Raw genomic sequence first — 25,823 nt, forward strand, 5'->3', positions numbered from 1 at the left:
GGAGCAACTATAATTCAAGCCACTAGTTAATTATACCTGGAATAATTCATTGTTAATCCTACATCTTCTGCCCAGGTCAACCAAGTGGGTAAAATGAAAATGTGATGGCATTCACCACCCCTCCACATTCCTCCCACGTCTTTGTAATTTTGGCACAGAAGGGTGGTGAGAGTGGGCTGTCATTCCACTCTCGCTACCACAGTATCCTAAACTCCACACTTTATGGAGAGAAAACTACTTCCTGTATACCCAGGAACTGGAGAAATAGCCGCTCACTGGCCTGATGGATCCATTCAGTCAGCCTGCTTCAGGACGCACCGCACCTTACAGCTGAGAAAGCTGAGTGAAATGCCCCTCCCTCAGGAGAGTGCTGCTAACAACCGCCCCAAAGTGACTTCCATAATGGAAACCAACCATTCCTTCAGTGTAGCTGTGGACTGTTTCAAAGGCTTCGTGCAATCCCTAAAAAATACATTCTCTTCACAGTTGTGGTGCATAGAAACAAGAGTAGTTCAGAAGAGAATATCCCATCGTTTATTATGTACTTGAAAAGCAATTTCACATTGCCACTAAATTCATCTGTGATTTGTCTAGACTCCATCACTGCAAGTGCTTCTGAAGGGCAGCATTCTTCTGTCCCTTCTCTGCTCCAACACACGGTCATTCCAGTCATCACAGGGGCAACTGGACGTGGTCTCCCTGCTCTCATTCTCTTTGTGCAACTAATGCATCATCAGACTTTGGAAATCTTGCATTTGATGGTGCATGTCAAAGCTTAGATTAAGCCTGTTTCTAGAGGTGAATGGCATTTTAAGCTTGTGAAAAGGCAGCATATTCTGCTTTTTATCTTGCTGTGCCTTTGGTGTTTTGCAGAACCCTTTTCTTTTATGGGCCTGAGTCATCTTTATGACCTCCATCAAATGTTATTATTATTTGTTCATAGAGTTCTAGATCCATATCAAATTTTCATGCCAGTAAATCCATCCTAACTGAATGAATGAGAGGCTGAAAAGACAAGAGCCACAACCACTAAAGCTCCTGTCTGGAGCAATGAACAGTTTCTGAGGCGTAATGGAGATGTCACAATGACTTAGACTCTTGCTCCTTGCCTGAAGCTGCCTGGCTTCCAACAGAGCCCTGGTACCAAGTAACCCTGACTTTCTGAGTCTCTTTTCTGATCTAGAAGTTGGACAATATTAGCTTAGCCTTCATTAAATCACACTCAACCATCTCCTTATAACCCAGAAATAATGAGTTGCTAAGGATGCCAGAGATACATAAACAAATTTGTTAACTTTTTGTTTATTTTGTTGTCTTAATTGTTCCCAAAATAGCTTTGCTCATTTTACAACCTTTTAAGTACCTTTAAGTGTCGTATATACATTAAGGATTATCCCAGGTGGCACAGTGGTAAAGAATCCACCATTAAATGCAGGAGACACAAAAGACAAGGGTTTGATCTCTGAGTCGGGAAGATCCTTGGGGGTAGGAAATGGCAGCCCGCTCCCGTATTCTTGCCTGGAAAATTCCAGGGAGAGAGGAGCTTGGTGTGGGCTACAGTCCATGGGGTCGCACAGAGTCAGATACAACTGAGCATGGACGCAGAATCAAAATCAAATATGTAAAGAGTAAGAGTAGAAATATGAAGTGGAAGACAGATCAGAGAGCAAGATAGTAATTAGGCATAGTTCCCATTCGGTATAAACTCCCGGACAGAGAAACACCGATGTCTGGCTCCACAATCTGTGATTGACAATTTGAACCTTTGGCCCTTTCGTTTCCTGCTTATGCTGTTTCTCTGTGGTTACTCCCTCTACGATCCTCCTGCCAACTGGAAAAATTTCAAAGAGTTACCCTTGGCCAGTGCTTCTCACACTTTAAAGTAACTGACTGCGTGTAGCTGACCTGGGGACCTTATTAGAAAGCAGAATCTGACTTAGTAACCCTGGGGGGCTCAGGAAGCTGCACAAGGTGCCAGGTGATGCCGATGCTGCTGGTCCATGGACCTCAGACCACTCATTGAACAGTGAGGCAGGGGACAAGCTCCTATAGAGAGGAAAGAAGCTTTACCGCTGCTTTATCCACCTTCTGGCTCATCCCTCACGCCAACCATAATACCAACAAATAGCTCAGTTAGTGTTTGTTAGCCCATCCATCAAGGGCAGGCAATGCTCATCACCCTCTCCTATCATGATCAAGTCGGGTTCCCAAGCCCCACGACTGTGTTGCTTCCTGGGTCTGTGTAGCGGGCCATCAAGTCCTACCAATTCCGCCTCCTCCATCTCTCTCATGGGTCCCCTCTCTTGCCTCTATATGTCTGGTTTAAATGTCTCTATCCTGGGAACTTCTCTAGAGGTCCAGTGGTTAAGATTCTGCCTTCCAATTCAGGGAGTGAGAGTTCGATCCCTGATTAGAGAACTAAGGTCCCACATGACTCAGGATGTAGCCAAAAATTTGAAATAATAAAAATAAGAAACTCCTCTAGCCTCTTCTCTCTTTAATCCATCCTTTCTATTTCTGCCAGAATGATAATCCAAAAACCAAGTTCATATTGCATTGAGAATAAAAAGCTAACCACCCACCCCAATAAAACACAAGTCCCCTCACCTTCGGGCTGATGCTCAAACTTCCAAGCTGGTACTGCACCACTTGGCCTGCCCCTGTTCTTTCACCTCCCTGCCTTGCACATGCCTTAACTTCTCTCACCAAGATTCTTCTCTCCCACTCCTTCTCTTGTGAAACACCTCCCTAAAAACCCAGTTCTAAGGTCATCTGCTCTCTGAGGTGTTTCTGAATTCTCTTCTGCTCTCAGATAGCCTTCAGTGCTCTCCTGTATGCCTAAGCCAAACTCTGTTCTCCAAGCTCACATCACAAATGTTTCCTTTGATTCCTCCACCTGACCTGACTGTCTCTCTGACTGAAACCGAGGGTTCCCGGAGTCAAGCTGTGTCTTTTTAAAATTGAAATAGAATTGATCTACAATGTTACATTAGTTTCAGACATATAACACAGTGACTTGATAGTTATTAGACTATACTCCATTTAAAGTTATTATAAAATATTGGCTATATTCCCTGTGCTGTGCATTACATCACTGTATCTTATCTATTTTATACCTAGTGGCTTGAATCTCTTAATCCCCTTCCCCTGTCTTGCCCACCCCCCATTCTCTCCCCACTGGTAACCACTAGTTAAACTGTATCTTATTCATCTTCCCACTAAAGTGTAGGACCAGCGCCTGACACCTGACTCTAGGGAAACCTGCTTCCCCACCACCGGTTTCTCTCATAGCACTTTGCCTGGTCTCCAGAATGGGAAGACCTCCAGTAGCTAGAATAAGGAGTATAAAGATTAGACGGGACCCCCAAAGCCCCACTCTTTGCCTGAATATTTGTGCCTCACCGGGAAATGTCAGAGAGGAACGATTTTAAAGATGTAATACCAATTTTTTTTCAGAAGATTAAATCTGGTAATAAACAAACAACAAATATCAAAGCTTAAAAGGTAAATCTCTGTTTTGTTTTTGTTCTTTTTTATTTCTTGGCTAAGCATGATGTTTGAAATATTCACATGGGACGTGGGAGGCATTTCACAGGACTTATTTATGACTAACGAGTATGAGCTCCTCTGGGAAAGGCACGATGCCTGCGGAGCAGGTTCAGCGCCTCTGAAACCCTCCTTTATCTGTTGGGGACCAACTCCCACCCTCCTGATGGAGCCTCCTCCTGTCTTCAAGCTCAAAGACAGGAGCGTGTGCCAGGCGCTCTGTGCCGCCGCTTCCTCTGAGACTCACCCCGAATTCCTGCGGGCAGGGGCGGGCCGGGGGTGGGGGCACGGTGCCAGGCGGAGTTTATTTTCTTGTGGGAGTTATGCTGGGTGAGAAAACTCGCCTGGATTAGTTCTGTTACTTGCTTGGCTGTTCCTACTTGCCTTCCTTCTGCCATAAGCCAAACAGAAAACACAATTTCTAAAATAGACAGCATTGGAGTAATTTCTGTTCAATGTGGTTCCATTGCAATTCTTTTCTTCATACCAATCGAGTGATAAAGGAATGGGAGACAACTTAGAGATGCTCCACAGAGCCTCTTCGTTTTGCCGATGAAGAAACAGACCCGGTGAAAGGGAGGGACCAGGCGACTCTGGATGATGACAGTTGGAACCAGAATCCACATTTCCCCAGTGCTGGGCTCATTCCGTCTCTGATCAGAGTATCTGACTATCAGCTGTACATTTTGTTAAACGTTATGGATGTTGGAGTCAGTGGGCCTGGATTCAAGTTGGAGTCCATCTAATTTCTAGTTTTTCCTGAAAAGATACTAAGTCCAGAATTGTTACCTATAAAACAAGTAAACAATAGTTACTACTCTCAAAAGGCTTCTGTGAGGAGCAAATGCATCATGATTAAAGAAGTGCTTTGTAAAGATTAAGACATGTTACAAACATTAATTATTGCTGCCTCTTTCAAACAATTAGTTTGTCAAATATTTTGCTATGGAATTTAATAGACTTTTGTGCCACTTACAAAATGAAAACAAACCAATTTTAAAAGTACTTGCAATTCTCAATAAACACATGTGAACTATGTGAACTACATAAGCTGAAGAGAGTTCTTGGAGATGTAAATTTATCTTTAGTATTCTCTTTTGCAGTTGGCCATGTCCCAAAACTTGGAAGAAAAGCTATGACAAACCTAAACAGCATATTAAAAAGTAGAGACATCACTTTGCCAAGTTCCAGATAGTCAAAGCTATGGTTCTCCAGTGGTCATGTGTGAATTTGAGAGTTGAACCAGAAAGAAGCCTGAGCATGGAAGAACTGATGCTTTTGAATTGTGGTGCTAGAGAAGACTCTGGAGGGTTCCTCTGACAGCAAGGAGATCCAATCAGTCCATCCTAAAGGAAACCAACCCTGAATATTCATTGGAAGGACTGATGCTGAAGCTGAAGCTCCAATCCTTTGCCCACCTGATGTGAAGAGCTGAGTCATTGGAAAACACCCTGATGCTGGGAAAGATAGAGGGCGTGAGGAGAAGGGAGCAACAGAGAATGAGATGATTGGATGGCATCACTGACTCAATGGACATGAGTTTGAGCAAACTCTGGGAGATAGTGAAGGACAGGGAAGCCTGGCGTGCTACAGTTCATGGGGTCACAAAGAGTCAGACAGACACAACTTAGAGACTGAACAACATGTCCCAGCAGACCTCTTAATCAATCTTGCTTCCACCCATCTTAAGTATGTCAAATTTGCTTTGAGAACTAGCCGGATATTACAGCCACTGACCCTCATCCTTTCTCCTTTGTCATTTTTTTTTCCTTTGGGACATCCAATGCCAAGCAGAGGTTAGGACAATCAGACTAACTACTCAGGGGACTTCTTCACCAGATTTCCTGAGGATTCAACAGTTCAACAGAAATTTAAGTACTGACTGTCGTAATGATAACTAATATTTGCATAGACACCACCACGAAAAAAACCATTACCCACACTGTCTACAGAGGAAGAGAACTTCTTTCATCAGTTAACAGAGGAGGCTCACTGATATAAAATAACTTTTACCAGTGCCCCACTGGCAAATTCTGATACTAAATGCAGTGTATTTCCTATTCAGCACACTATTGCCTTGGCTACTGCCAAGGTTTACATAGAACCTTTGTATCTTCCAGAAGTAGTAGCCAATATGTGGGTACCAATAAGGGTGGGGAGAAGAAGTGCTGAGACTTCTTGACTTCTTATTGATATGTGGTGAAAATCCTTATATGGCATGTATTTATTATTGTAGGCTGTTAGCCTTATTGGCAAAGCTCAATAAGAGTCAAAGAAAGAGTTAGGACCATTCCTCATCATGGTTGGTTCTGCATGAACACACACCCCCTCCCTGTTGGTGATGTGAAAGCAGGAAGGAGTGTGGGATGGTGTGCCATGGAGCCCAGCTCTGAGTTAGAAGCTGAAGCGGGGAGGCAGGGAGGATGCTGTCCAGGAAAGCCTGTCAGTTTTGCCCTGTTTGTCAGCTGTGAGCAGAGAAAACTGTGAGATTCAGATGTGTTTAGTGTTCATGTTTGCCAGCTGCTGCCCACACAGGCTCAGATCCAAGCTCCGGTGACATCTTTGCTTTCCTGGGTCACTGCATCTGTGTATCCTGGGGTCGCAGAGTCAGAGCGTCCGTGATGTTTATTGCTCAGACATCGGATGCAACGAGGAGTTTCCCTGGGCTACTTGAAAACTCACAAAACTTGACTTGACTGAGCTCAAGCATTTGGAGCTCCAAGGCAGCAATAAAGGTCGGAGGCATTGACAGGATATGAGAAGCGCCTTGACTCAAATGCTGGCACCTCACAGCACCTGGTTCCTGTTGCTGCTGCCACCTGCTGCTCCTCTTCCAGGGCCCATTCTCTCCAGGGTGTTCACAGAAGCCTCCCAAGGCCAGAAGATAATCAGCAAGCCTCACCAGGACCACACTCTTCTGTTGCTGGTTAGGGTCTATATCAAGGTGTCCTTGACTGTCCCCCGGACTCTAGATACACCTGTCTGGGGCTCCTTTGGTGAACATCCTCTAGTTTGTCTGACCCAAATATGTAAAAGTCACCAAATTTCAAGCTGTTGCTGATCTTTTCAGGCCTTCCAGGGTGCTGAAGGTTTCTTTACCCTTCCTGAGAGGAGGAGACCTGGCCACATCATTTGTAGGCCCCAGTGCAAAGTGAAAATGCAGGAACCCTGTTCCCAAAGCGAGAGAAAACATGCTTGGATGGATCCAAAACGTATGCTTGGATATAAACTTTTTCTTTCCTCTGTGGCTCCTCTCTTCACTCATCATAGAATTTTTTAAGTTAATATTTAATGTTATTACAAACAAAATTTTAAAATTTAAATGTCTAGCCTGAATTTTCCCATTCATCTTGATATTGTGAAATGCCAGTTTTAAATGAAAATGCAAGAGCACTTAACTCATATGCAGAATCACCAAAACTACACAAGTTGTATATCAGAACTGAAGCAAGCATGTGCATGTTGTTCTAACTAGAAGAGGGGGAAAGCATCACGCAACCACCTGGCTTTATTTTATTAATAATAATTATTAATATATGCCTCACTTATTAATATACGCATATGCCACCTAACTCTCTTTTTGACTTGCCGATGAGAAAGGAAGGACTGAAACGATCAGCGAGTCTGAGTTGCCCCATCTTTCCTTCCGTGTCGTCATTTCAGTTTAAGTGGTCAGCTAACGCAGGCAGGGAGGTACAGCAGTGGGGAAGAATGTGAGAGAGACCTTGGCCATCTGTGTTTCTGGACAGATGTTCAGAATGTTCACGACATCCCTGTGCTCACGGATCACCCTGTAATAACGGACACCTGTTTCCACAGACACTCTTTGCTCACTCATCGCGTGCTCACGGAGCATGGTGAGTGCTGTGTGTAAGTGAGAAGGGAAATGATTGCCCACATGCATATTTCACAGATTTCCTTCTTCCTGTTCATCATCATTGCCCCATTGTGCTAAATATATAAAAACATACTTAACAAGAGTTTCAAGATGGCGACAGCAGGACGTTGAACCCTGCACGGGTCACAGGCCCGTGAAGCCAGCCTGAGGCCCAGCCGTCCGGGGTTCATCACCTGCTGTTTAACTCTCCCTGTAACCAGCTCTGAGACCCTTGCCATCTTCTTTTACTGCCTTCCCAAATCTAACCCACTCGACTCGCAGACTCTGACCCGCGCGGGGATGCCAGGGCCCCTGCTCCCGCGGTCTCCTAACAGTCTCTCGTCCTGTCTGCACTTGCAGAGCTCCAGCCACAGCTAGTGCTGGCAAGGGGGCCGAAAACAGGCCGTGGGCTTGGCTGGTGGCTCAGTGGTGAAGAATCTGCCCGCCAGTGCAGGAGACGGCGTGTCTGGTCCCTGGTCCGGGAGGGCCCCAGATGCCTCGGAGCAGCTAAGCTCCCGTGCCACAACCATTGAGCCTGCGCTCCAGAGCTTGGGAGCCACGACCACTGAAGCCTGTGAGCGCTTGAGCTTGTGCCCTGCAACAAGAGAAGCCACACACTGAGAAGCCTGTGCGCTGCACCTGGAGAGTGGCCTCCACTCACCTCAGCTAGAGAAAAGTCCACGCAGCAAGGAAGACCCGGCACGGGCGAAAAACTAACAAATAAATAAATGGTAAAACAGACAAATCAGGCGGCTTCTAGGAAACCACTTGGCAGGTGCATCCCTGGGTCTGAATGTGTCAGCGTGCTGCCTGCGGTGTAATTCCTGCAAACAGCTAGGAGGAAATCTAACCACTGTCCCTGTACTCACGTGCTGAAGAAACACAAACTATGACTTCTAACATCCTTCCAGCACAGTAGGTAGGCGATGAAGCATCACTGAGACAAAGACAGGCTTAAATCTAGTATGAGGCTATAACCAGTTACGTCAGGCAAAAGAGTGCAAGTTTGGGCTCCGCTGCTAATGGTCCACGTAGCTTAGCCTCCAGGAGCCATGGTTTTCTCCTCCATAAAATGGACCATCATCTCACGGTCTCGTTTTGAGTCTAAGGTAGTAATGACTGTGAAAGGACTTTGCAAACTCTAAAGAGCTACACAGAGACTTTTCTGGTGGTGCAGTGGCTAAGACTCCGTGCTTCCAAGGCAGGGGGTCTGGGTTCAGCCGACTCTGGCCAGGGAACCAGGTCCCGTATGCCACAACTAAGATCCCGAGTGCCAAAATTAGGACCCAGCAGGGCCAAATAATAAGTATTTTTAAAAAAAATAATAAAGTGCTACACACTATTATATTTGTAAGATAACACTATGATGTGAAGTGTAACTGAAGTTTGGAAATAGAAAAATATTTAACATTAAGTTGAAAAGTGAGTACTCTATCCCCCAAACTACAAGACTCAGAGAATATAAGGACAAAGTCACCTCCTCTCTTCCTGGTCTCCCTGACCGCCCCCTGTCTCCATATGCCCAGACAGAGAGGGGGGAAGAGGTGTAGACATTGGAGGTAAATGACAAGATGGGGTAAACACAGTCAAACACTTTGTTGTAATTTGGTTCGTTAACAACATGTCTTCTCTGCTTAATACTAAGCTTCACAAAAGTAGACCTTTTGTTTTGCTTTCGGTTGTATCCTTAGAAGTCAGCGCATTGCTGGGCATGCAGTAAGTGTTCCGCAGTTGTTTTTGGAATGAATGCATGAATAAGGAGGAAGGAAACAACAGACTGAGTGCATGGCTGGGGATGCAATGAAAGAAGAGAAGGCAGACGGAAGGCCTTGAAATGCTGTTTTGCGGAGCCTGTCCTCTAACTTCCAGTTCTCATCTCAACTGCTGGTTTACCCAGACGCCCAGAAAGAGTCTTCAACCTTTTGTTGTTGTTTAGTTGCGAAGTTATGTCCAGCTCTTTTGCAGCCTCTTGGACTGTAGCCCGCCAGGCTCCTCTGTCCATGGGATTTGCCAGGCAAGAATACTGGAGTGGATTGTCACTTTCTTCTCCAGGGGTATCTTCCCGACCCAGGCATCGAAACTGTTTCCTGCATTGCAGGTGAACTGTTTACCACTGAGAGACCTGGGAAGCCCACTCAGCCTTTCAGTCTTCTCCTTAAAGGTCCTTCTGTTAGAGATTAAAAATACCACAATTCTCTTCTGCCACTTCACAGGAAAAAATGAGATTTCAGAAAAAAATATGGTCCCTAGAACTTGTATACTAGGGGGTATTTTGGGATCAGTCCCTAGTATTTTGTATTTGTAGGGAATATTTTTATGCCTAATTGTGACAGTTTGGTGCATTTTTTACCATGTGCTGTGGCAGTTTCTATGTAAGAACTGAGAAGCACTCGACAAGTGTAGACAGCCAGGACCATTGAATGGAACATGATACGTGATCCACATGTATTTTTTTTTCCTACAACACACTGCAAATCTTTTACATGCTGATGTGCTAAAAATATTGCATCTATTCTGTTTGCTGTTTTTTCTAATGAAGCTGAGAGAATTTGCCTTGTGGGATGCAATAAAATAAGTCAACTTATTCATTCTACACAGATAAAATGGATATTCACTTTTTTATTTTATTTTTTTTAACACAGAAAAAAAAATGGATATTCAAACAGCAGAGCTGTGAGACTAAACCTTTTGTCTCTGACTCTTTCCTTTTTGTTCTCAAGAGAATCTTTCTAAAATCTTTCTTGTTTCTACTTTGTATTGAATACTGTTTCTATTCCCAGTGAGTTATGGTCCCCAACATTTTTAGCACTGGTGATCAGTTTTGTGGAAGACAATTTTTTGACAGGTCAGGGAGAGGGGATAATTTCTGGATGATTCTAGCACATTACATTCATTGTGCACTTTATTTCTATGATTATTACATCAGCTCCACCTCAGATCATCAGGCATTAGATCAAAGTTTGGGGACCACTGAGTTAGTAGATTTTAATCTAACTTCTTTAGTCGTGGCACAAAAAGCTTAAATTTTCTTTTGATGAAAGTGAGTTTAGACACTTTACTGTTGCATTTAAAATGATAGATGAGTGATTTATAAAACACTGACTCCAAAATCTACAACAAAAGAAGGACCTGAGTATGCCTTCAGGCTGCCATGTAGAGGACAAGACATACGCATTACTGGCATGCGAGTCTCAATTCATCATATGTGTGAGTTGCTCAGTCGTATCCGACTCTTTGTGACCCCATGGACTGCAGCCCACCAGGTTCCTCTATCCATGGGATTCTCCAGGCAAGAACACTGGAGTGGGTTACCAATCCCATCTCCACGGGATCTTCCTGAACCAGGGATTGAATCCAGGTCTCCGGCATTGAGGCAGATTCTTTTCCATCTGAGCCACCGTGTGGTATAAGCAAATAAAAGCAAAATTACTATTTTAACATTAAACAGCAGGCCCTCATAAGTTATAAACTTTGACATCCTAGTCATTGTGGTTTCTAAATTCATTGTTTGTTTGTTTGTTTCTGTTTTGTTATCCAGATTCTTGTATCAATAGGAAGTAAAGCCACCATAATTTCCGATGAGTATTATGTCACATTTCAAGTAAGTAAAGCCAAGACTGGATAGCACCACTACACAGCAGATGGAAATTGACTTTCCTTTTGTTGGGTTTGTTAATACTCTTGACTCATGACAGCTTATTTTGCTCTCCACCCTTCAACTGCCCCTAAATTTCAACATTTGTATAGAAAAATAAGTAGTATTGATGCTTCTGGGAAAAAACATTTTTTTCAGTCATCCCCCAGAATGGACTCAGGGACCTATATTCCAATGTGGTGTCAAGTTTGAGAACCACTTATCTAGAACAGTGTTTTTCAAATTTTAAAGTTCATATGAGTCACCTGGGATCTTCACAAAATCCAAACTCTGATTCAGGAGTTTGAGGTAGGTCTGTGGAGTTTTCACTTTTAACGAGTTCCTGGATAGTCCTGTGAGTTGGAAGAACACACTTTGATAGCAAAGATTTAAAACCAAGGAAGTATGCTCTGCTCGGCAATGAATAGTCATACTTGGTTACTGAGCTCATTGCCTAAGATGACGCAGAGAGACTCAAGCGTGTAAAAGAGAGACAAGGATGATGAAGAGGTCTGACCTCTCCTGCTCAGAGCAGTTAAAGAAATTAAGAGCTAGTCAGTCAGCTGAAGACAGTACATCATGGAAATGATAGCCAGTTTTCGACAGTTGAAAAACTGTTGTACAGTTTCCAAGATTAATTTTGTTCTTCAAGGAACAGAACTAAAAGCAGTGGATAGAAACTAAAGCTATGCAGCTTTTGGGTCAACATACAGCAGAAGATAACAGCCAGAGCTCCCCAAGGACTGAGTAGACTGCTTTGAAAGCAGGTGCACAGGCTGATTTAGTGATGACATTGTAAGGCTTCTGCAGAAAGGAATCAACACAGGGAAGGAGATGGATCACTCCAGATGACATTTAACATACCTTCCAAAATTGGGTCTGCAATATTATGGGTCTTTTTTTTAGCCCAGTGCCTGCTTCTAGGTAACGGCAGGCAGTCAAGTCTGAGATGAACAGTGGCTATAAGCCAGGGACCTCTTTCCCTTAATGCTTACATCCCTTCTTGAGATTATAGAATTTGGTCTGCCTGAATATTAATGCAGATTAACGCTTCTACTTTTCCAATCTGTGTTTTTCTATTTTGTGCATGTTCTACTTTCTCTTTGAATTCAACTGGAAAAATTGTCATGGCAGTGTAGCTCTTTTGATGCAAACAACTAGAGCTGGCATGTTAGTTAGTCTGAGCATCTCCCTTGGTTCTATTCCAGTTTGTCTCTCCCATTTGTTGAAGCTAATTAAAGCATTCAATTTACAGAACGTTCTCCTCCATGTTGTGAATCATTTAAAGGATCTCCCTAATCCATTTGTTGTTTTTGTTTACATCTGAGTGATGCCTTGAAATTCTATACAGCTAATCTCCTCAAGAAATAGCTGAGCAGCCAAAGAGGTAAAACCCTTGCTTAATAGTCCTAGTTGAGGGACTTCCCTGGCAGTCTAGTGGTTAAGACTTTACCTTCTAATTCAGGGGGTGCATGGCTGATCCCTGGTTGGGGAGCTAAGATCCCACGTGTCTCGTGGCCAAAAAACCAAAACATAGAACAGAAACAACATCGTTGACAAATTCAATAAAGACTTTGGAAAAGGTCCGAACACACACACAAAAGTCTTTTAAAAAAGCCCTAATCAACATGTTAGTCTTTTTTTTTTTTAATAGATTCAAGTGAGACAAGATAAATGAATATAACTTCTATTTGACTTAAGCCAGTTTATGGTTGATTATATATGATGGTTAGGAAGTAACTCTTCTTCACTTATACAGAATTTCTCAGTAAGTACCAGATACTAAAGAATTGGAGTCTTGGCAGTTTAGTCTAGTAGCATAAGAATTTGAAAGTACATTCTGGATGACTGATATCCAAGGCGGTCTGGACACATGCATAGCCTCTGTCCACACCCCTAGCCCGGCACAGTGAGCTGTCTGTCCCACATGTCGGCATTTTTCCTGCTTTCACTTTGCTCTAATTTCACTCTTCAGAATTTGATGGGGCTGTCTGAACCTCGGTTCTAATAAAGTTTTCATATCCAGCAATTTACATGTCAAAAAACAGTTCACGTATTTGACAATATAATCATTGAGTATGAACAAGTTTCAGCGGTTATTGTCTACAAGGAGCTACAGTGTATCTTCAAACAGTGAGCAGTGAACAAAACTGTTTGTGACTTTATATCCAGTGATACTTCTATACAAGTGACCTCCTGAGAGAAGGAATTCGATGTAACACTACTGCCCCATGTTTTTTTACTTCAGCATTTGAAAAATCACTCTTGTATATCCTATATCAATTAGAATTAGCCTTTATCAAGCAAGAAGGTAAAATCTACATAGAGAAAGAAACAAAGCTTACAGTTCCAGAGGTCAGAAGTACAAAAGGAGTCTTACTGGGCTCGCACAAATGGAGACCCATACCATGCAGCTAGGCAGAAAAACTCAGCCTCATAAGGATGTCAATATTCTCTAAACGTTAGTCTATAAATTAACGTGATACCAATATTTTTCATTAGACAAGTTGACTGTAAAGTACACATGGCAAAATAAACAAGGAGAAATATTCAAGAAATTCAAAAAAAAGGAAAAAGTGAAGGGGCTAAACCCACTAGATATTAAAACACCTCACAACAGCTGTAATAATTAGGATAGTGGAACTTCCCTCATGATGTAGTGGTTAAGACTCCCTGCTTCAAATGCAGGGGGGCGTGGGTTTCATCCCTGGTGGGGGAAATAAGATCCCGCACACCATGCAGCCAAAACAATAAAAAAAATAAAATCTAAAAAAAGTAATTAGGATAGTTTAGAACTAAAACAAATCTGTTGTGAAGGGATTGCTCATTGTTCTTTTCTGAACCCCCCTCCACTTTCTTCCCTATCCCATCCCTCTGGGTCATCCCAGTGCACCAGCCCTGAGCACCCCGTCTCATGCATCAGACTTGGACTGGCGATCTGAGAGAAGAGCAATGGAACATGTATATTATCATATGTGAAACAGATCACCAGTCCAGGAGATTGCTCATTTTTAACTAACAGTTCTGGCTTTAATAGAATTCTAATTTTATTGGAAGTGTGGTGTGGTCTGTAGGCTTTTGTCTCTCCATATTAATATGCTGAAGTTCTAACGCTGCAAAATGATGGTATTAGGAGGTAGAGCCTCTGTGAGGTGATCAGGTCATGAGGGTGGAGCCTTCATGAATGAGATCAGTGCCCTTACAAAAGAGGTGCCGAAGGATCCCTTGCCCCTTCCTCCACTGTGTAAGGACACACGAGGTCAGCAGTCTGCAACATCGAAGAGAGCCTTCACCAGAACTTGAAGATGCTGACACCCTCACCTTGGACTTCCCGCCTGCAGAATCATGAGAAATACATACCTGTTGTTTATAAGCCATGCGGTCTGTGGCCTGTTGTTACAGCAGCCTGGATGGACTAAGGCAAGATGCCAGAGAGCCCATTAAGTCTCATGGCTGCGGTCACCATCCACGCCACTCTACGGCAGAAAGTGAAGACGAACTAAAGAGCCCCCTGATGAGGGTGAAAGAGCAGAGTGAAAAATCTGGCTTGAGTCAATGGTAAAAAAACTATGATGGAGGGGATGACAGAGGATGAGATGGTTGGATGGCCTCACCAACTCAATGGATTTGAGTTTGAGCAATCTCCAGAAAATAGTGAAGGACAGGGAAGCCTGGCCTGCTACAGTCCCTGGGGTCACAGTCAGACACGACTGAGTGACTGAATAACAACAAAGATAATGGCATCCAGTCCCATCGCTTCATGGCAAATAGAAGGTAAAAAAGTGGAAGCAGTGACAGATTTTATTTTCTTGGGCTCCAAAATCACTGTGGACAGTGACTGCAGCCATGAAATTAAAAGGTGCTTGCTCCTTGGAAGGAAAGCTATGACAAACCTAGACAAGATATTAAAAAGTAGAAACATCACTATGCCAACAAAGTCAGTATAGTCAAGGCTCGGTTTTCCCAGTAGTCATGTATGGATGTGAGTTGGACCATAAAAAGACTGATCACCAAAGAATGGATGCTCTCAAACTATGGTGCTGGAGAGACTCTTGAGAGTCCCTTGGACAGCAGAGAGATCAAACAAATCAATCCTAAAGGATATCAACCCTAAATATTAATTGGAAGGACTGTTGGCTGAAGCTGAAGCCCCAGTCCTTTGGCCACTTGATGTGAAGAGCAAACTCATTGGAAAAGACCCTGATGATGGCAAAGATTGAAGGCAAAAGGAGAAGGGGGTGAAAGAGAAGGGGATGGTTAGATAGCATCACTGACTCAGTGGACAGGAATTTGAGCAAACCCTGGGAGATAGTGAAGGACAGGAGCCTGGCGTGCTGCAGTCCATGGGGTCGCCAAGAGTCAGACACAACCAATGACTGAACAACAACAACGAATGAGCTCTACAACCAATAAATAAAAGACCATTAATGTATTAGAAGAGCAGAGGATGTGAATAGATGGGTCACAAGAAAAAGCAAATGATCTCTCAGCATAAGAAATATGCCTAATTTCACTCAGGGCAATACAAATTAAAATCAAATCATGTAGCATTTTAACTCATTAGATTGACATATGGTGGTTTAAGGAGAAACAAGATTTTACTCTTATACATTGCTGGTGAAAGTAAAATTGTTTCAAAGATAATTTGAGAAAATTTAGCAATATCTTTTTATACTGACATCCAAGGCTGGGCTGGGCAAAGAGCTCGTTCTGAGTTTATACCAGGGATCTTATCCTGCTGTGCCAGGAATTGTCCCCACATGACACTTGTACCTATGCAAGTGCCGCTGACGTTTGCTCATTTTGCTTATTGATCATATCCAACTGAAGGTGTGATTGTACTGATGGTGGGAGGTGGGGAAAGGGGGCCTCAACATCCAAATTTCATCTGTTGAACTCCGAATCGATAATTTCCAGTGTCATATTTAATTGTTCCTAATTTTGTGGGTGTTAATTGGGTCTCCTCACCACATTAGAAGCTCCCCATAGGCAGGAAATCTTTTTGGCACACTCCATGAGGACTTACACAGCCCTGGCCTATACAGTGATTATTTGCTGATTGACTAACTGAAATGTTTATGCTGCCCACAGGGAGATGGAACAAGTGGGATGTCATGCTTTTCCTACTGCTGCTGCTAAGTCACTTCAGTTATGTCTGACTCTGTGCGACCCCATAGATAGCAGCCCACCAGGCTCCCCCATCCCTGGGATTCTCCAGGCAAGAACACTGGGGTGGGTTGTCATTTCCTTCTCCAATGCATGAAAGTGAAAAGTGAAAGTGAAGTCGCTCAGTCGTGTCCGACTCTTAGCAACCCTATGGACTGCAGCCCACCAGGCTCCTCCATCCATGGGATTTTCCAGGCAAGAGTACTGGAGTGGGGTGCCATTGCCTTCTCCAGCTTTTCCTACAGGGGTAGCCAATCTCATTCTTAGGCTAACATCACCAAGAGGGCCCTTCTCCAGCTGCCTCATGCCCCGTTCTTTCTCTGAGCATCTGACAAGATCCAAGAAGAGGCTGCAAAACACCCATTCTGTCTGTGGCTCCCAGGAGATCTATATGCTCATGCCAGCCACTCTCAGCCTTTAGCAGTCTGATACGAATCTTAGCTGAAGGCCTCTTTGCCCGTGCTTGTGTGGAAGCCCCATCTTCCTTGTTCCGCCTTGATAGGTAGGACACTGCTTATGTTCTGCCTCTCTGTGGAGGTGACTGCCTTGCCTTAATTTTCCTTAAATTTTAGGTTCTAAAATTTTCCCTAAATTTTAGGTGAATTCACCTCTAGGATGATGTTAAGAAAAATTATTATTTTGTAGATTATCCAGATTTTTTATTGCTGGAATAGAGATGATGCTCTTTCTAGCTTTCTACATCCTCAATAGAAGCCAAAACTTCAACCCAGATTGACCTTAAGTAATCTGTCCTAAGAGGACAAATTGTATTTGTATAAAGATACACATTTTGGTATATTAATAAATTGAGTAAAATCAGAAAAACTCAACATAAATAATGGTAGCTGCTGGGGGAAAAAAAAAAAAAGCTTTAATTCCCAGACACTTGACATGATAACATTTCTTTCTCACTCATTCCAGAGTTTGGTGAAGGCTGAGGGGCTTTCTTGAGTGACTGTTCCTTCAAGTGATAACTCTAAGATATGCCTTCCTTTACATCTGCCATGAGTCCTTTTGGCTCTGCAGAGAATGAAAGAGAGAAAGTAAGGAAGACTTATATTTTAGGGTCAGACTTGATATTTCTGATTCAAATTCCTGGCCAGAAGGCAGTCACATGGCCCTAGCCTAGCTGCAAGAGAATCTGGACAGTATACTCTTCCTGTGTACCTTGGAGGAGGAAATAGGGTTGATGATGTTGGTTTGAGACCTCGAGAATTTCCTGGAAAAAAAAAAAACCTGAAACTGCCCCATCCCCATACACAGAGGACAGAAGAGACCATATAAAGGGACAGACCACTCCAGATGGGCAGGTGGTAAGGAAACTTAGGAGGCTCATCTTGGGTGGCCACAGGATGAGTGGATCTCTGCACTTACCTACAAAACCTTAAAGTTTGTGTAGTTAAAGTTAATCAGGCTCAGTCTTGTATACCATCCAGATGGTTTCAACAAAACATTGCTCACTCGAGGCTCCATTCTTGGAAACAGCTCCCAACTGTGGGAATAGTGGATGGAACACACATTCCAAGGACGGGGGGTGGGGGGGAGGGAAGTGAGGAGCCTTCCACGGTCAGAGTCCAGCTCCAAGGTCAACTGGAGGTCACATCCTCTCAATGACCTTCCATCTAACCAGTCTCTGCCACAACATTATCAGTAGCAAAAACTGTTAAATTGTGGCACCTCTATATGTTAGAATGTCATATATTCACTGAATTCTGCTTTTGTAAAAATTCTAATATCAATGGAAAATGCTCAAGGTATAGTATTAAATGAGAAAAGAATATAAATTAGAATATACACTATGGTCTAATTATGTGGATACATACAGTTACAATCTAATCTTTCTGAAGACTAAAAAATTCAAAAAATTCAGTGGCTTTCCATGAACAATAGGATTATAGCTGATTTTAATTTTTTCCCTTATAAAGTTTATACTTTCCAGATATTTACAAGATTGTATTATTTTGTGACACAATTGTCTAGTGTTTATTTTAGGAATTTGAATCAGAAATATCGTCTGGCCCTAAAATATACTTTAAGTCTTCCTCACTTTCTCTTTCATTCTCTACCAAAAGGACTCATGATTTAGAAAAAAGGTATTGGGAACTTTCTGAGAAAACTAAGGCATTGAAACTGTAGGGAGAAAATTCTTATAGCAACTTTGTGAATTGCTCATATTTTATATTTAAAGTTTGAAAGTAATTTTCATTTTTATGGTGTGACCATATCCTTAGATGAGGAGCTAAATGTGATCTGAAGACAACACTTGTACTTCTATAAATGAAATTCTGGTAACTTCATATAACTCATCTCTTAAATAAATGTGACCATAGTAAGGAGATAAAATATTTCAATTAATGGTAAATCTGGATAATCAGTGGTTAGAGTAAATGAAAATGCATAGAATCAAATAATCATATCCCTTTTCCCTCTTCACTTTTTACATTGAATTGGGCACTCAAATCATCTTTCTTCCAGCTTCTTAGTGGATATAGAAGCATCTCTGGTTCTTGTTTCCCACCCAACTGCTCACATTTCCCCTACCCATGCCCTTTTACTCAGCCTTTCCTTCTCAAAACCATTGTCAGGATGATCTTCTCAAAACACTAACCTGATCCTGGATAGGAGCAGACAAGGTGAAAAATCTGGAGACGCCAGTGTATGCAAGGAACCCAGGTAAAATCTCCACGGCTGGTTGAGCACCAGCCTAGGCTGTGCACGCGATGAACAGGGAGATTGGAAAATCTGACCTCAGGATCCTACAGGGAGGTGATCTGTGCTGCTGAAGAGACTTCCTGATGGATCCTGGAGATGGAGCAGACGAGAAAGACAAGCCTCGTGTGCAGTTTCGAAGGCCAGGGCTAGACGTTTTCATCTGATGTCTAGAGCAAAGCTCAGAAGCTACTCAAGGACTCTGAGGAATGTAGTGAGAAGAATAGAAAATTACATCTATTTTCTCTCCTCAATTTTCCTAATATGACATTGAGAGCTATTGTCCACATGGAGAAGATTTGGATGAAAGCAGGCATTTGAATTTTCCCTGGGACCGTCAACTCTCCTCATCTAATATTTAGCCAAGTTAATGGTAACTTGTCTAAGAGGTGTGCATAATGCCATTTTTTGTTATTACTCTTTTTAAATTTTTTAAAAGGAATTCATCTCTTACAACAAAGGCTGCTGTAGAGTTAAAGTCGGGGCATTCCCATCACTTCAGGTTTCCTCTCTCGGTGGGGGCAGGAAAGGAGCTTTTATCTTGCTGCCTGAATCCTCAGGGTCATGACCTTAAATTGCCCTTCCTCTTCTCCCTCTTGCTGTGCTTCTGATACACAGATAAGCCACCTAAGACTCAGAAAGGAGGACCACAAAAGGAATGCTCTAGAAAAAAATGCAAACCATTAAGATTCAAGTATATTAAAATAAATAAATAAAAGTTAAAAAAAATTATAAAGATTCAAGTACATTTTCCCTATTATGTATATATCTATATAGCAATGATAAGATGTTTCATTTCTCCAGTTCGTATATGACTTTATAGAAGGAAGAATTCAAGGTCAGGAAGCGGAATAAAAAAGGGGTCATAATTCGATCAGGAAAGGGATGCGATGGTCCCTCTCACTTCACTGAAGACCAGCATTCTTCCCTGCTCCCTCTCCCATGACAGACACGAAAAGTCTCCCCAGATTGGACAGCCTACTCACATTACTGCGCGTCCTATTTATGACTGCCTACCTACCTATCTTCTTCGGAAAGATTCTCTAAAAAGAGGCATTTCTCGGAATGGAAACAGCACCCCTAAAGAATCAGACCTCAGAGGAAGGACTGGACACCAGCACTAGCGGAGGGGAGATGCTGTTTGTCCTAGGACCCCCACTCAGGGGCCTGACCCCACGCTCAGGCCTCTGTGCAGGCTTGGGGTGAGGTGGGGGCAGGACTGAAGGCTACACTTGCACCCCGAAGGTTGGTGGATGGCTGTCTGAATACATACAGATAGGCCTTAAGAAAGGGCTTCATGGGAATGGAAAGAAATAGAGATGCGGAAGTGGCAGCCCTTTGCTGAGAGGCCACGGTAGAATTAAGTTCTGTTCTTCCATCTGCCCCTGTGTATGACTTGTCTAAGAGCAGGGTCTATCTCTCCGTCTTTTTCTGCACAGAGGCTGCTCTTTTCCAGAGGTTCCTTCACATCAGGCTTTTGGGCATACCTCCTGCTAAACAATAGGGAGAAAGTATCTGTCTCTAGCAGGAGGCCATCTGTTCTCTGAGAAGGGGAATCCATCACTGAAGGCAAATGTTAGACAAGTGAAGAAGCAGCTGGCTACCTCTTGCTAATTTCAGAGATCTCAAAGAAGCCACACAAGCCACACACAAACACATAAGGAACGCTTGCCACGTGCCTAACACGCCATCCCCACCCCACACCACCTCACTGCCACCATCTCACCTTAAGACAATGAATCTTCTTGGGCCTGAAGGCAGAGCAGAGAACTCTGAAGCAGAGAGCATGAGAAAAAGAGAGAACGCCTGGGGTCAGCATCCCTGCTACATACCTTCCAAGCTTTGAGAACCAAGACAAACCCTGCCCGGCCTTGGATGCTTCAAGTGTGCGGGAAGAGAGAAGTACTGAGTTGTCCCTGAGGCTCTTTCCTCTCTGGTGTCTCGCTGTTCCGTTCCATCTCATCAGAGAAGCAGAGGGGTGCGTGGGAGAACTCAGGTGCTGCAGCTGCCCAGGTCCCAGTCCCGGCTCGGCCACTTACAGAGACGCAGAGGGGTGCATGGGAGAACACAGGTGCTGCAGCTGCCCAGGTCCCAGTCCCGGCTCGGCCACTTACAGAGACGCAGAGGGGTGCATGGGAGAACAGAGGTGCTGCAGCTGCCCAGGTCCCAGTTCCGGCTTGGCCACTTACAGAGACGCAGAGGGGTGCATGGGAGAACACAGGTGCTGCAGCTGCCCAGGTCCCAGTCCCGGCTCGGCCACTTACAGAGACGCAGAGGGGTGCATGGGAGAACAGAGGTGCTGCAGCTGCCCAGGTCCCAGTTCCGGCTTGGCCACTTACAGAGACGCAGAGGGGTGCATGGGAGAACACAGGTGCTGCAGCTGCCCAGGTCCCAGTCCCGGCTCGGCCACTTACAGAGACGCAGAGGGGTGCATGGGAGAACAGAGGTGCTGCAGCTGCCCAGGTCCCAGTCCCGGCTCGGCCACTTACAGAGACGCAGAGGGGTGCATGGGAGAACAGAGGTGCTGCAGCTGTCCAGGTCCCAGTCCCGGCTCGGCCACTTACAAGTGCAGCATCTTAGTCAAGTCATTCACCGGTCTCACTGCAGCGCAACCATGAGGATCAAATGAGATAACATGCATCCACCCATCATCTTTGTTGCATAACAAGCCACACCAAAATGGCAAGAAATAATAAGTACTGGCCAGGATGTGAAGAAAATAGAACCCTCTAGTGCTGTTGGTAGGAATGTAAATTGATGCAGCTGCCAATGGTATGCCAACATTATGCGGGTTCCTCAAAAAATTAAAAATAGAACTGCCATATGTTCCAGCAATTTCACTCCTGGGTACTTATCTGAAAAACACAAAAGCATTAATTTGAAAAGATACATTCACCCTTATATTCACTGCAGCTTTATTTACAATAGCCAAGATATGGGAACAACTAAGTGTCCATACATAAATGAGTGGATAAAGATGTGAGACATATGTTTACATAGGTATTATACATATATATATGATGGAATTTTACTCAGTCATAAGAAAGAATGAAATCTTGCCATTTGCAGCAGCCTGGAAGGACTTAGAGGTTTTTATGTTGAGCTAAATAAGTCAGACTAAAAAATACCATATGATTTCACTCATATGTGGAATCTAAAAAACAAAACAAATGAACAAACATAACAAAACAGAAAAGAGTCATAGCCGCAGAAAGCAAAGCGGTGGTTGCCAGGGGAGAGGGGCTGAGGGGATGAATGAAATAGGCGAGGGAGATCAAGAGGTACAAACTTCCAGGTGCAAAATAAATGAGTTATGGATATGAAATGTACATATGGGGAATATAGTCAATAAAAATGCAATGCCTTTCTATGGTGATGAAAGTGGTCAAAATACACAAAGAATCTGCCTGCAGTCCACGAGGTGCAGGTTCAGTCCCTGGGTTGGAAAGATCCCCTGGAGAAGGAAATGACCATCTACTTCAGTATCCTTGCCTGGAAAATCTCATGGACAGAGGAGCTTGGCAGGCTACAGTCCATGGGGTCACAAAAGAGTCGCAAAGATATGACTCAGCAACTAAACAACAACAGCAACTATTAGCAGCTGGTCTGTTAAATGTGAGAAAGAAGAGGCAAGGGAACGGTGAGAGAGTGTGACTTTGGCCCCTGACTCAAAGTTAGCTTTCAAAACAGCCCAAGTGATGCCCGGACCTACTGACGTCACGATCTTCCAGGCTGGCCGTGGTCGTGAAACTTGAGTAGCTGCATAGATCTAAGAGTACTTCTGCCCTGGGGATCTGTATAAAGGGACGTATCCTAAGTCAAACAGGTCAGAGCCTGAGATATGCTGTGAGAAAAGCAATAAGGAGTGGGGATGAACAGGAGGAAGTGGACTGAAAAATCTAACCTCAGCTGTAGGAGGTCCTCCTACAACAGCATTCATCTGTTAGACGTTGTCAGAGCAAGTTAACTGATCAATCAATAAGGCCAAATGGCGATGGTGGGTTGTGAGCAGACAGGATAATAAAAAGCAAACACTGGTGCCAAAGTTCCAAACTATTCATGGCAAATCCCAGTCAATGGCTAAGGGCGCTGAGAGAAAGATGTCTGGTTTTTCTCACCTTCTATCCTGTGAAGAACTTGCAAAAACTAGGTCAGACCCAGAGCTGCAAAGAAGTTGGTTGGAATTCAGAGCAGTTCCAGTCTTGGGGATATAAAATTCAGGTTGGAGAATTGAGCTGAAACCTCATCCAACAGTTGGGGCCAAGACAGAAGAGACTGGCAAAAGCTCAGATTGCGACTGACAGCAGGGGACAGCCAGGAGTCTCTGCAGGGCACTTGGTCTGTGCCAGCAAAAATAATTTTGGGCTCACCTACTGCGGCTGTGTTGCTAATGGGCTTCTTGCCCTCTTCGGGATTGACTCAGTTGTCACATGGGTCTGAGTCTGCAAAGCAGTCCTTAGTTGCCCAAGTTACTGGGATCAGAGAGCTCCTCTAACTGCCTTCGTCGCAGATCTGCGTACCTGTTATGAAGGAGATGAAGCCGTGGTTCTGAGCATCAACCGTGGAGACAGGCCTGGGTAGAAAGTCTAGCTTTGCAATTTACTTTGCATGCTTCTTCTCTTCTCCACTAATCAGCTTCTTTAAAATACAGATCATAATTGTACCTACCTTGAAGGATGTTGACAAAAAGACTGGGTTGAGTTCATATATATATGGAGAACTACTAGTACCTTGCTAATGCTAAATGCTAGTTTTACCACTTTGAGTCTTTCTTCCCTCTGCTTAAACTGTCCATCTACCACGGAGTTTAAGAAAAGAGTAAGATGAGATGTCCTACACTCAAAGCTCTTAAAAAGTTTGTCTTTTGGGGCTTCCCCTGGCAGTCTAGTGGTTGTTAAGACTTCACCTTCTAATGCAGAGGGTGTGGATTCAGTCCCTCATTGGGGAGCTAAGATCCCACATGCCTCATGGCCAAAAAAATAAAAAAACATGAAACAGAAGCAATATTGTAACAAATTCAGTAAAGACTTTAAAAATGATATACATTAAACAAATTCTAAAACAAACTTTATCTTTTAAAATTGTGTGACCATCCAGAGACTCATATTAATTCATTCTTGCTGAAGTTTTTTTCTTTGTACTTGGCAGTTCTGGCTGAGTCTGTCTACCACAGCAAAAGGAAAAGAAGAAGCTTATAAGTATGAAGTTATAAATACATTTAGAGGTACTTTCTGGTACCTCCTTCTGGAAGATGATTAGTCAAAAGCAAAACACTTTTGAACCAGATGAACATAATAGCCGTTAGCATACAGGGTGCAGTTAACCCATGAACAACAGAAATTTGAACTGCATAGGTACCCTAATACTTGATTTTTTTCTCAACAAATACATACTACAGTAGTACATGATCTGAGGTTGGTTAAATCCACGGATGTGAACCACAGATGGGAAGGCCAACTATAAAGTTACAGGTAGATTTTCAATGAGAGTGGGTACCAACCCCCATGGTGTCCAAGGGTCAACTATAGATCCGTTGATGAGCATACAAAATGGTGTAGCTGCTACGAAAAGAAGTACACAATTTCTTCAAAACATTAAAAATAGAACTACCACATAGTAGAGCAACCTCACCTCTCCATATTTATCAAGAAACTTGAAATCAAGATCTTGAAGAGTTAATAGCACTTTTATGTTCATTGCAGCACTAGTCACAATAGCCAAGATATGGAAACAGCCCAAATATCCATCTATGGATAAATGGATAAATAAAATGTGATTAAAAAAAAAGAAAATGTGATATACACATACAATGAAGTATTAGTCTGTCTTTAAAAAGAAGAAATTCTGCAATATGTGTCAATGTGGATGAAGCTAGAAGACATGTTGTTAAGTGAAATAAGCCAATCACAGAAGGATAAATTCTGCCTTTTTCCACTTATATGAGGTTTCAAGAATAGTTAAACTTATGGAATCAAAGCGTGGGATGGCGGTTGCCAGGAACTGAAGTAAAGGAGAAATGAGAACTTACTAATTGATGGGCATAAAGCTTTCTTAAGCAAGAAAAATAAGTTTTGGAGATCATCTGCCCAACATTGTGCCTATAGTCAACAGTAACGTACACTTAAAAATCTGTTATATGGGTTAAAAATGGGCAGTGTTCAAACATGACAGATTATATACAGTTAGCCCTCCTTGTCTGCAGTTCTGCACCTGTGGATTCAACCCATTTGCCTTTGGTTGAATCTGCAGGTGTGGGGGGCCAACTGTATTACTCCACTTTACCTGAGAGACTCAAGCATCAGCAGATTTGGTATCTGTGGCAGTCCTGAAACCAATGCCCCTTAGATAACAAGGGAGCGATCATAATGTTGCTCAATTATTAAGAGGCAAAAAGTGACATAACTTTATGAGGTTTTGTCTCAAGGCTGTTTTCTGAAGATTATATTAAATCTTTCTGCTGTGTTTACCTCTAAAGAGAATTGTATCCTGAGCAGCTGCATTTTATTTTTTTTGTTGTTGTTTTTTAGTTGCTCAACTGTGTCTGACTCTTGCAACCCCATGCATGATAGCCTGTCAGGCTCCTCTGTCCATGGGATTCTCCAGGTAAGAATACTGGAGTGGACTGCCATTTTCTTCTCCAGGGCACCCTCCTGACCCAGGGATCAAACTTGCGTCTCCTGCATTGGCAGGTGGATTCTTTACCACTGAGCCCCCTGGGAAGCTGAGCAGCTATATACGAGTGACCAAATAAAGCAAAATATCTAAGGCTCTCAATAAAAAAGAGTATCTGCTATGTGTCTGGCACTAAATCCTGCGTCAGAAAATCTCTGTCTTTTCTAAATCTCCCTACAGCTTGATAGTCCTACTTTCAAAGCATTTCCAATTAGCCAT

General features: G+C 43.2%; 1 long non-coding RNA gene across 2 annotated transcripts; it reads right to left on the reverse strand.

The window, feature by feature from the left end:
* Window positions 1-538: 538 nt before the first annotated feature.
* Window positions 539-21,097, reverse strand: LOC122685423. Of its 2 annotated transcripts, none has more exons than XR_006338378.1 (3): window positions 20,765-21,097; window positions 18,832-19,025; window positions 539-4,335 (listed from the first exon to the last, which is right to left on the reverse strand). It is a non-coding gene; the product is annotated as an uncharacterized LOC122685423 (long non-coding RNA). The 2 variants fall into 2 exon arrangements; XR_006338377.1 differs by lacking the exon at window positions 539-4,335 and adding an exon at window positions 17,122-17,243.
* Between the last annotated feature and the right edge of the window lie 4,726 nt (window positions 21,098-25,823).

Source organism: Cervus elaphus, chromosome 28, assembly GCF_910594005.1.
Source record: "Cervus elaphus chromosome 28, mCerEla1.1, whole genome shotgun sequence".
NCBI classification, from domain to species: domain Eukaryota; kingdom Metazoa; phylum Chordata; class Mammalia; order Artiodactyla; family Cervidae; genus Cervus; species Cervus elaphus.